We start from the raw sequence: 12776 nt of genomic DNA, 5'->3' as shown, positions 1-12776 counted from the left end.
AGCAGGTGCCCCTCTTGTTTTAATTTGCATTTCCCTGTTGAATATAATGTGGAGCATCTTTTCATATGCTTGTTTGTCATCTGTGTATCTTCTTTGGTGAAATGTCTGTTAAGATATTTGGCCCATTAAGGGCGCCTGGGTGGCTCAGTCAGTTAAGCGTCCGACTTTGGTTCAGGTCATGGTCTCATGGTTTGTGAGTTCGAGCCCCACGTCAGGCTCTTTGCTGACAGCTGGGAGCATGGAGCCTGCTTTGGATTCTGTGTCCCTCTCTCTCTGCCCCTCCCCGACTTGTGCTGTGTCTCTCTCTGTCTATCAAAAATAAATAAACGTAAAAAAATAAATTAAAAAAAGATATTTGGCCCATTTTTTAAATCTTTTGCAAATATTTTCTCATAATCTGTGGCTTGTCTTCTCATTCTCTTGACATTGTCTTTAACAGAGCAGAAGTTTTGAATTTTAGTGAAGCCCAGTTTCTCAACTCTTTTTTTCATGGATTATGCCTTTGGTGTTGTATCTAAAAAATGATCACTATACCCAAGGTCATCTAGGTTTTCCCCTGTGTTATCTTCTAGGAGTTTTAGGATTTTTTGTTTTACATTTAAGTCTGTGAACGGTCCCTTTTGCATTAACTTTTGCAAAAGATGTAAGGTCTGTGTCTAGATTCGTTTTTCTGCGTGTGAATGTTCAGTTCCAGCACCATTTGTCTAAAAGATTATCTTTGCTCTGTTGTGTCATCTTTGCTCCTTTGTCAAAGATCAGTTGACTGTACTTATGTGGGTCTATTCAGTTCCATTAATCTATTTGTCTGTTCTTTTACCAATACTACACTGTGTTAACTACTGTAGCTTTGGTTTTTGTTGTTGTTTAATTTTTCTTTTAATATTTATTTTTTGAGAGAGCATGAGTGGGGTTGGGGCAGAGAGAGAGGGAGACACAGAATCCAAAGCAAGTTCCAGGCTCTGAACTGACAGCACACAGCCCGACTCAGGGCTCGAACTCACAAACCATGAGATCATGACCTGAGCCAAAGTTGGATGCTTAACTGACAGAGCCACCCAGGCGCCCCTTAACTACTGTAGATTTGTAATTGGGTATTATCAGTCCTCTGACTTTGCTCTTCTTCTTCAATATTGTTTTGGCTATTCTAGGGCTTTTGCTCTCCATGTAAACTTTAGAATCATTTTGTCAATATTCAGAATCACTGGGATTACATTGAATCTACAGATTAAGTGGGAAAGAACTGATATCTCTTTTTTTTTTTTTTTTTTTTGAGATGAGGTTTCACTGTGGTGCCCAGGCTGAAGGCACTGGCTGTTCATAGGCATGATCCCACTACTGACTAGCACAGGAATTTTGACCCTGCTCCATTTCCAACCTGGGTTGATTCACCCCTCCTTAGGCAATCTAATGCTCCCCTGCTCCTGGGAGGTCACTGTACTGATGCTGAACTTAGTGCTAACACCCAGTGGGCATCCTCATGCCTCAGCCTCCCGAGTAGCTAGTACTACAGGCATGCGCCCACCACACCTGGCTGGAAAGAACAGATACCTTGACAACACTGAATCTTCCTATTTATGAACATAGAATATCTCTCCATTTATTTAGTTCTTTGATATCTTCCATCAGAATTTTATAGTTTTCCTCTTGTACATATTTTGTTAGATTTATACCTAAGTATCTCATTTTGAGGGATGCCAGTGTACCAAGGTATTGAGTTTTTAATTTCAAATTCCACTTTTTCATTGCTGGCATATAGGAAAGCAATTGAGTTTTTATATTGACCTTGTATCCTACAGCCTCGCTATAATCAACTATTCCAGGAGCTTTGTGTTTTCTTTTGGTTTTTATTTGATTCTTTTGGTTTTTATTTGATTCTTTAGGATTTTCTACACTTACGATCATGTCATCTGTGAACAAAGACAGTTTTATTTCTTCCTTTCCAATCTGTATACCTTTTATTTCCTTTTCTTGTCTTATTGCATTAGCTAGGACTTCCAGCATGATGTTGAAAAGTAGTGGTGAGAAGGGGCATCCTTGCCTTGTTCCTGATGTTAGTGGGAAAGCTTTGAACTTTTCAAATCAACTACAATGTTACTGGGGCACATGGGTGGTTCAGTTGAGCATTCAGCTTCAGCTAAAGTCATGATCTCATGGTTCATGGGATCGAGCCCTGTGTCAGGGTTTGTGCTGACAGTGCAGAGCCTGCTTCGAATTCTCTGTCTCTCCCTCTCTCTCTGCCCCTCCCCCACTCATGTGCATGCACTCACTCTCTCAAAAATAAATAAACATTAAACATTTTTTAAAAAATTAACTAAGATGTCATAGACTTTTTTTTTCATTCATTAGTTCACCTAAGCCAAATGTTTGGAAGGTGGGGACCTTGCATCCACATCCCTTAGCCCAATTCTGACCACGCGATAGGTTTTAAAAACATTTCTGAATGAATAAGTAAATGATGCACGTGGTACAGTGAACAGCTAAACAGAACTTACATGGAGTATCTTCTGGGCAGATGTCAAATCAGGGTTAGAGAGGCACTTAGAGAGGTGGAGGGCAGTGACTGAAAGCAGACTCGAGCCATGGGCTGGAGGTTCAAATCTGCAGCTTACTTGCAGGGCAGTGCCCTTTTCGGGACTTCGGCGTTCTCATCTGTGAAGTGGGGATAATAATAGGACCTACCCCTGAGGTGGCTGTGAGGGTTAAAAGAGTTGGAATTGTCAAGTGTCTGTCTCACAGGCACATGTATAAGAGTTATCTATTGCTAGTGGGCCTTGTGTGGTAGTTTCGAACAAGAAGAGTGATTGAGTTTTAGCTTCAAGTATGTGGAGTAACAGCAAGCTCGATTCCAGGGGAAGGTGAAGCTCAATCCAGTTCAACCAGTGACTTCAGCCAAAAACAGCTGTCCAGCAATGATCTTGTATTTTATATATAAAATATAAAATTTTATACCCAACTCTGATCAACAAATTTGCTTAGTACAGATCTGGTTATAGAGGTGGAATTTGTGGAGTTGTGAGCAACTATGTGTGCTTTGTGGGAGAAGCTGGGAGAAAGATACAGCTGGGCTGAGTCTCCTGAGAATAATGAGTCACTTTCTCAGATGCCCTGTTTTTCCAGTCTCAGGGAGCACTGCCATAAGCCCTGTGCAGGGGTGGCCTGGGCAATGGTTAAGGGCCCTGCGATGCATTTGCTCCTTTACTAAATTGTGACCTTGGGCAAGTGACATCACTTTCTCAAGCCTTGGTATCTGTCTCCGTAAAATGAAGAACAAGTTCATCACAGGCTTATTAGTGAGCCTTGAACTAGTGAAGCACCTTGTACAGTTCCTGGCACATAGTAAGTGTGCATTAAAGCTGCATTAATATTATTGTAATTGTTTTTGTTGTTTTTATTGTTCTTTGGTTCCTGTGGAATATGGCTGGTCCCATTCTCCACAAATAGAGTTTACAACTCTAGCAAACTAGAGCCTGTTGTTCTGGTGAACCCTTCCGAAGAGAGTCATCATTTCCTTAAACTGACTAGAAATAAAGATTCATGTATTCATTCAGCAATATTTAGAGGGCTTCTGCTCTGTGTCAGACACTCAACTAAAAGAGGATACTGTGTGATATGAGCAATTGGTGAGAGAGGTACCTTAGTGGGGTTAGGAAGCACCTGTCTAAGGAAGTGACATTTGATATGAGATTTGAAGGATGAAAAGGGGCCAGCCATGCAAAAAGTTGAGAAAAGAGGGTTCCTGGCAGAAAGGACAGCAGGTACAAAGGCCCTGAGGTAGGAACGAGTTTGGCAAGTTGGAGGAACAGAGAAGAGGCTGGCATGGCTTGAGTTGGATGAACAAGATTGAGAATGTGATGGGAGAAGTTTGTAGGCCCTGAGTTTGCTCCCTGAAGCCTCCACTTTCTCCCATCCATGAGAGTGTTTGGAGGAAAGGGCTGTGGGAGGCTGATTTTGGCATCTGGGAAGAGGTGTGAGGGGACCAGAGGCCTGGCACCTGCCTTGCTCCAACTTTCTGAAGGCCCTTACTCAGAGACTCCAGTCCATGAGGAAAAGACCCTTCACCCCAGAGCTAGGTTCCCTGATTTAAAACACATTTTTTTTAATGTTTTTATTTACTTTTGAGAGAGAGAGTGTGAATGGGGGAGGGGCAGAGAGGGAGGGAGACACAGAATCCAAAGCAGGCTCCAGGCTGTGAGCTGTCAGCACAGAGCCTGACACGGGGCTCGAACCCACGAACCACGAGATCATGACCTGAGCCGAAGTTGGACGCTCGACCAACTGAGCCACCCAGGCACCCCCTAGGTTCTCTGATTTTTTTAGACAATAGTGTGGTTTACATTTTTATCCCAAAGGTGGTGGCTCAGCTGTGCTTTTTTTTTTTTTTTTTTTTTAATTATTTTGAGAGAGTGAGAGAGAGAATCCCAAGCAGGCTCTACACTGTCAGCACAGGGCCCTATGTGGGGCTCGAACTCATGAACCATGAGATCATGACCTGAGCCAAAATCAAGAGTTGGACACTTAATTGACTGAGCCACCCAGGCGCCCCAAGCCCAGCTGTGCTTTGATGCTCTGTGTCTGAAGCCTACTTTCTTCTTCCCCAAAGTAGGACAACCGAAAGCTAGCTGCCCTGGCAAAGTGCCAGAGAACAGCGCAGCCAAATGGAGCCTGTTTCTTGGGGGGGGGGTGGGGCAGGGAGGGGAGAGGCGGGGATTAATGAGCTCTTTCCTTTGTGCCAGAGGTAAGGAAGGTATTAAAATACCAAGGCTTGGTACAATAGAGCAGCAGGTAGACTCCTAGACTTGGGTTTCAGCTCTGACTTCCCCACTTCCCCACCCATGGGACCTTGGGCAAATGATTTACCTGTGCCTTGCCTTTGCTTTCTCATCTGTAGAATGGGGACAGTAGTTCCCGTGCTTAGAAAAGTGCACACAGGAAGTGCTGTCTATAATTATCATCACCTTGCGATTTTACGTTACAGTGAGATGAAGTCCTCTTTCCTCTAGTTGTTCATGAACAGTTACGATGCTTGGATTTGACTCCTGTTTCTCCGCATCGGCCAGATTCTTGCGCAGAAGCTTGGTGTCTGGTAGACAGCCAGGTCTCTGGTGCCAGAAGCAGCTCTGCCCCTGGGTGGTGGGGCGGGAGGTGGAGGGGTGGAACAGGTTATTTGATGCCAAGAAGCTGAGGGTTGATGGGATATCTGTCGCTAGAGATCGAGGGCTGTGTGGAACCTCCACCCTCCACAGTGGCTGCTCCCTCCAAAGGGCCAAAGGGCCAAAGACCCAGGAATGGAGATTTTCTCAGAGCTCCCTCATTTGCATTCACTGAATGTACCTGAGAACCACCTAGGAATCTTGCTAAAATGCAGATTCTGACTCATCGGGTCTGGGGAAGGACCGAGGGCCTGTGTATCCAAGGAGCTCCCAAGGGATACCAATGCTGCCAAATGCCCCTGCTCCTTGGACCACAGCTCCTCCCACTGGACCCCTCTCACTGAATCCAGTCTGCATTTTCACCAAATCCCTTGATGGATGATTCACTATTTTTTTTTGCACTTTGAGAGCCTAGATCCAGGGTTTCTCAACCTCAACACTGTTGGCCTTTTGGGTGGGATCATTCTTTGTGTTGGGGGCTGTCCTGTGCACTGTGGGACTGGCCACTGACCACGGGATGCGAGTAGCAGCAGTGCCCCGCCCCCACTCGTGACCATCGAAAGTGTCTGCACATGTTCTCTGGGGTAGGGGTGGCAAATCACCCCCAGATGAGAACCAGTGGTCCAAAGCCCTCAAGCCTAGCTGTGCCCACAGATGCAGCAGAGGTCGTGGCTACTTTCATTCTGGGTGGAGTCAGGATCCACACCAAGCCTTCCTACTCAGGACGCATTCTTTAACTTGTTAATGTCACCGCTCATTGGCGCAGCACATCCAGGCTGGGCCTTGGGTTTCCACCCACCCAGTGAAGGTGCTAGGTCCTTACTGAGCCAGCCTTAGAGACGAGGATTTGGGGTTCACTGCTGTGTTTGTTGATGTTGCTTAGAAAGACAACCATGGGGGCCACCCACCTGGCCTCTTGTTTGGCCTGGTGCCCGCGCATGAATAGAGCTCATATGTTTACTTAGGGTTCTGTGTGACGGGGTCCGGGAGGCACCTTCTCTGGTGTGTCCTCTGCAGAATTCTAGAGTGGTGTCGGCTCCTGTTTCTGTCACTGCTGAGCCACCCTGGAGTGTTTCTGAGTCATTTTATACCACATCTTGATCTCTGTGACCAGATGGACTAGATCACCAGACGCCTGGGGACAGAGATAGAGGCATCTTCTTTTGGTTTGTCAGGTCTGGCAGGTGGTAGGTGCTCTTGTTAAATAGATCTGAGGGCCTCATTCAGTCACTGGATGTCTCTTTGGGGGGCCTCTGGTGTGGCAGGCACCACCTTGGGCACGGCATGAAAGGGGAAAGCAGCAAATTGAGACAATCAGAGGGTTCTCTTCACACAAGACCCTGATCGTGGAGGGAGTGTTTATTGAATTCCGTCTCCTGCCAAGTCCCGGGGGTCTGGAACACTAGCCTCACCTTCATGGAGCTTTCTGTTTGGTCTGGGGGTATGGATGAAGTATAAACATATAAACAACCAAACAAGCCAAATAATTGCAAGTGGACTATAATTACTGCTGTCTCATGGCTGGTCAGCAGGTCTTTTGAGAGAGTCTGCTTTTTCTTGATGTGTAGCTGGTGGGTGATCGCAGGGTCTCAGAGGCCCAGTGGACATCTCTACCCACCTAAGGGGTGGGAATATGTTTTATTGGGTCACTCACACTAATAGTAGCAAACGTTTATATAGTTCTGAGTGCCAGGGCCGATTCTAAGTGTTTTAAATTCCCACAACTTTATGATGTTGGTTCTATCATTATTCCCCTTTAACAGATGAGGAAACTGAGGCACAGGGAGGGGAGATAACTTACCTTGAGATCCCACAGCTGGTAAATGGCAAAGCTGGGATTTGAACCTAAGCTCTCTGTCTTTAGAGTCCTTGCCCTTATGCACTCTGTGAACGCATTAGGCATTTGGACGGGACCAAGATGGCTCACTGGTCGATCTGTCTGGAGACCGGAGGAAGGCTCTGCTGGTGCAGAAAGGGGAGCACCAGTGGCAGACCTTCAGGGAAGAAACACCTCCTCACACCCCCAGAGCAAAGGTCATGGAGCAAAACCTAACAGAAGGGAAAGGGAGAGAGCAGTGTCACTGGTCAGTTACCATCACCCTGGAAAGACCTGGCCTGGTTCCTGGAGCTCCCCTGCAACATGAGTTCAGTGGGTCCATTGCTGAGGAGGGGGATGTGCTGATAGCTTCCTGGAGACCGTGCAGAGTAGCAGTTACCAGGAAAAGTGTGGCTGCTGAACTCTGTACTGCGCTGTGCTACCCTGTTACAGAGAAGACGGTCCACCCCATTTTCTCAGAGCTAGAGACTGATTTCTGTTAGGGGCTTGCTGGGAACAGGGAGATCTGGGATGGAGGTTGGGTATGAGGCTGTGAAGTCTTGTAGCCAATGGCTTCGGAGTCACACCGTAGGTAACTTTTTCCTGACTCCACCCTATACTAGCTGTGTGACCTTGGGCAGGTGACTTCCCCTCTCTGAGCTTCAGGCTCTTTGTTTTTAAAATACCTACATTATTGAGCTGTATGTGTATGGGAGTGGTGGTGTCAGTTCACTGAGGTCATCTTACGTGAAGTGTTTAGTCCAGAACTTGGCACTCCATGAGCACTCAGTACACGAGAGAGATTATGCTGTGGGAGGTAGTGTCACCAAGTGCTTAAGGCAGGGCCTCTGGAACCACCACTCCCAGCTCATTGGCCTTGGGCCACTGGCTTTAGCCTCCATGCGACTGCATTTCCTTATCCTAAAACAAGGGTAATGTTAGTCCCCTCCTCATAAGGATGCTGTGAGCATTCAGTGAGTCAGTACTTGTGAAGCATTTAGCACACGTTAGCACATGGGCTGACACTCATGGTAAGCCCCGTAAGCACGGGCTGTCATGATGGCGATCAATTAAGAACGTGAGCGTGAGGCCTAGCAACTAGGTGAGGAGAAACCTTCCACTGAATTATGTTATGAATGGGTTGGTTTTAGAAAACTACAGTTTGGTCAGCCTGCTCTCCTTTGGGCACGAGGGATGGCGACGTGAGGTTCTGTTTGGTTGTATCAGAGACTCTTGTCCTCCTTTCGGAGGAGAGTTGGCCTCTCGGGGCTGAGTGACATGAGCTCAGAGGGGACAGTGAGGAAGCCAGGGAGTGGAGGAGTGCTGTGACCTCCAGGAGTAAAGGAGGGTTCCATTCAGGTTCTGCTATACGCTGGCTCCATGGTCGGTTGTACATGGTGAGAGTGAGCACGAGAATTGACAGACCTGGGTCTCAGGTGTTCCCAGCTACTTTAGGCGAGTTCCTCAGGCTCGCTCAATATCAGTGGTCCATCAGTGTAGATCTTGGTCAGTGCTGGCTGTTGTAGGGACAGCAGAGTAGCGAAGAGGTCAGAAGGGCAGCCCCAGAGTCAGTCACCTGGGTTCAGCCCTGGCTGTGGGACCTTGAGCAAGTGACTTAATCCCTTCTGAGCCTCAGTTTCCTCCTCTGTGAAGTGGGAGTAATACCACGTGCTTCACATGGTACCATTTGAAGATCGTGAGTCAATCTGTATAAAGTCCTTAAAGCAGCACGTGGCACAGAGAATGTCCTTCATGCATGTTGGCTTTATTGCTGTTATCTTTAACCCATCCTAGAAGACAATGTAAGTAGCAGGTATAAACCATGGATGTGTCCCAGGGGAATGGCGCCCCAATGAGGGAGTTTGGGAGAGATCTCAGCCTCTGGAAGGGTTATTTAGAGCAGGCATTTGAGCTTTTATGTTTCTAGAATGGTGCAAGGTGCAAGGGAGAGAGCGTGCTGACTGGGAATGATGTCTTAGTGCCATGGGCACAGGTTTCCCAAGGTCAGATCATAGCACTAGATAATTTGAGGTGATGTATGAAGAAACACTTTAAACATTTTAATAGCTGTACTTTTATTTTAATGCGTAACAGGAAAAGAATTTCAATAGCACATCAAACCCAGTGTTCCATGGCTATTTCTGCTTTGGGTGAGGCTAACATCGGTATGTAAGCCAAAATAAAAGTGAATACAGTTAAGGAACAATGCAGAGTAAGTGATAGTACAGGTGGTCTGGGGATAGACATGGCAACAACGGTGCCGGTGTATGTAGATCCTGGCAGTTGGGACACATGACGGTTGAAAAAGCAGCTCCCTCGCGAGGTTGCTGAGCCATCAGGCCCCCGCTGCCCCTTGCCTCTTCTGCTCTTTCGTGCGACTGCAGTCACCTCAGATGGCTGTGGTTCCCTCCATCAGGTGCCAGGCAGGGGATAAAACGTGCCGAGTATTCGATGCTGGCACCTTCTCTGTCTGCAGTGGAGTGTAGACACTGTGGAATGGCCTTGAGCAGCTAACTGTGATAATGGGAACAGTCTTCAACCAACACTGAGTGAGTGCCAGCAACACGCTAAGCAGTTTGCATGCACGATGGCATCGAACCCTTACTCTATGAGACGAACTGCTGGTTGGGACACGTTGGGCCTCAGGTAGCGAGATGCCTGGTGATTCTTGCGTGAGTGATGGAGACAGTGAATTCTCTCGCTGCAAAGGATGGAGGAGATAAGCTCCGTGGCCGTTGCAGAGGCTCAGTGACACCTTCGAGAACTGGCTGCTTTCTCTCTATTTCATAGCCCCTGTGTACATCCGTTTCATCCCGGTGTTGGTCGTTGTGTGGTCATAGGATAACTGCCCTGGCCTGATGATCGCATCCTTACACACGGCGTCCCAAGCAGGGAATAGTGGCAGGGGAAGAGGCTTTTTCTTCCTGTGTCTTTCTTTTCCAAAGGGAACATGCTCTCATAAACACTCCTACCCCCGGTAGACTTCTCTTTATCTCTGAATGGCCAGCCATAAAGGAGCCAGTGATTGCCCCTGGTTACAAGGGAGGCTGGGAAAGTGGATGTCTCCGTAGTGGGGGGCAGCAAGGGACAAGGGTCGGGAGTGACCATAAGCTACACAGCTAAGTGTCTGCTGCAGGTGGATACTATTACTAGCTCCCCTCTATAGATGAACAAAATCAAGGATCAGAGAGATGATCCTATAGATCATCCTGTAGATGAAAAGATGGCTTGCCTGGGTCTTTATAGAGTTTGTAATGGCAGAGCAGGGATTTGAACCCACATCTTTCCTCCTGCAGAGCCTGTGGTCTTAACCCCCGTCTAGTACTGTCTTCGTGGCAGGGGACACCCAGATGGCCATAATGCAGGGTGATGAGTGGTGAGTGGTGAGCACCGAGTGCCGTGGGAACACAGAGGACAGAGATTCTGCGCTGCAAGGTCAGGGGGAGTGAGCTGGAGAGGAGAGAAAAGAGTGTGTAGAAAATCGTGCTCAGGGATTGCTCTGGCCTTTGAAAGATAAGTAGGACTCCTGCCAAGTGCAAGGGAAATGGCATGAGGAGGGTGGGCTCCAGAAGGAACCGAAGTGGGCATTGGGACAGTGCATGCTGGGTAGATTAATCAAGGCTCTTTGCATTGTCAGATGAATTTGTCTTGTGTCACTGGGAAGCCGAGAGGAGAGGAGCTTCAGACCTAGCCCAAGTAGGGGGCTCAGACATGTCATTGGGGCTCTGCTCCTATCCCTTGCTCCACTTGACTTCACTGTGCAAACAGGCTGGGTCAAGGTGCAAATGCTCCTGATCTATGAAGCCAGTGGAAAGGGGATTTCTTGTCTTCAGCATCTTTATACAAGCCCCAGGGAAGACTCTAGTTGGGTGTGTGCGTCCATTTGGGCCGCTATAACAAAAATGCCATAGATTGGGGAGCTTATAAACACAGAAATTTCTTTCTCACCATCCTGGAACCTTGGGGCATCCAGGATCAAGGTGTCGACAGATTTGTTGTCTGGTCAGGGCCAGCTTCCTGCTTCATAGATGACCATCTCTTTGCTGTGTCCTCACTCATGGCAGAAGGGGAGAGGGAGCTCTCTGGCACCTCCTTTAGAAACGGGATTGGCCAGATCACTTCCCAAAAGTCCCACCATCACACTGGAGATGAGGTTTCAGCATACAGAGTTGGTGGGGGACACAAATATTCAGTCTGTAGCCATCGGTCATGTGCCCATCCCCGAAGATGGTGTCTGAGAGTGGGATGAAGGATGAACACAGCCACAGCCTTGCCAGGACGGTGGAGCGGCATGGCAGCATGGTGGAGGGGCACCTCCTGACTGAGGAGGCAGAGCTGCTGGGCATGCCACATACGTCCACTAGTATCTGTGCTAGGTGCCTTCAGCTTCCGTACTTTAGTTTCCTAATCTGAAAAATGGGACTAATGTTATCATTCCTACCTTGTGCACAGGGTCTGAGGCAGATTCCACTTAATAAGCATCCGCCAGTATGTATAGGGAGTACTCCATGGAACCCAGAGCAATGGCTTTCCTAAGTGGAAAGCCTAAATTGCTACTTTGCCAGGATCTCGTATTACACACTGAAACTTAGATGGCTTGGGTTTGAATATTAGCTCTCGCACATCAGAGCTGTGTAAGCCTGGGTAAACAACCGTACTTCTCTGTGCCTCCATTTTCATATCAGAACCAGGGAGAAAAATGCTTAGGACACTTCCAGGCATATGGTAGAGGTCAGTAAATATTTTTTTGATGAGTGCACGAATGGAAAAGCTGAGTTGGAAGATACCTACAGGTTGTTAGACCTTTTTGGATTTGTATTGCCAGGGGGCCCTCCAGAAAGCCATTACTCCATTGGTAGTAGATGAGATGACCCATTTCCCTACACCTTTGTCAATACTTCTCTTTTAGGGTCTTGTTTCTCAGAAAAAAATCATTGTTCTCTTAATCCGTAATGAAACCAGCCTGATGTTATGGACACGTAACAAAACGTCCAAAGTTTTCAGAGCTGCAAACTGAAACATGTAAGGTAAAATGACGTGATGTCTGGGATTTACTTTACTTCGGCAAGAAGGAACGGGAGGAATAATAGATAAGGAATAAACGGAGCTCGTGTGGCAGAATCTTGGTAATTATTGAATCTGGGTTAGAGTACCTGGGAGTTCATTGTACCTTTGCACGTTTTTTAGAATGTTAACAGAACAAACCCAGCCCCACTCAACCCCTAGCGCGCACACACACACATACACACAGCCTAAAATTGAATAGTGGTGAACAGCTCCTACTGCACACAGGCAGTTCGAGGGCCCATTGGATAAATGACAGTCTTAGCCCTCGGTATCTTCCCCTCATCCTCTGCCTGGAGCCCCTTTGTGGAGAGAGCCTTTGGGCTCAGCAGCTGAAAGCGTAGTCACTTTCAAGCCCAACATAGCAATTTCTCCTGTGAACCAGGCATTCAGTGACCTTTTTCTGAAATGAGGGTTTTCTCTTCCCTCCCTGGAGGGGAGACAAACTCCCTGGTGATTAACCCCCGGGAAAACCCCCTTCAGACGTGGGTGTGGTTTTGCCATTCGGTGGAGGGAGTCATGAGCTGCTCTCATTCAGGGATCTGTGTGCTGGTGGCAAAAACATAACTGGCTGATGCTCCGCAGTGACCAGACACTGAGTCCAGCCCCGCTAGTCCTCTGAACACACAAGAGAAGGCCTTGCCTGTCCCTGCCACACAGGCTTTGCTCCCAGCCCCCTCTCCAGATTCACTCTTAAATAGGTGGTGGGCTGGGAGTTTTCCAGCAAGGCTTGTTCCCATCCCTCT

General features: G+C 47.6%; 1 protein-coding gene across 5 annotated transcripts in view; it reads left to right on the top strand.

The window, feature by feature from the left end:
- Positions 1-12776, top strand: part of SIPA1L3 (signal induced proliferation associated 1 like 3) — a 237412-nt gene that overhangs the window by 58046 nt on the left and 166590 nt on the right. The window lies entirely within an intron of this gene.

The sequence above is a fragment of the Panthera pardus genome, unplaced genomic scaffold, assembly GCF_024362965.1.
Source record: "Panthera pardus isolate Hobbes unplaced genomic scaffold, ASM2436296v1 HiC_scaffold_18, whole genome shotgun sequence".
Taxonomy (NCBI): domain Eukaryota; kingdom Metazoa; phylum Chordata; class Mammalia; order Carnivora; family Felidae; genus Panthera; species Panthera pardus.
Note: the sequence above shows the minus strand (reverse complement) of the source record. Positions and strands in the feature narration are given on the sequence as shown.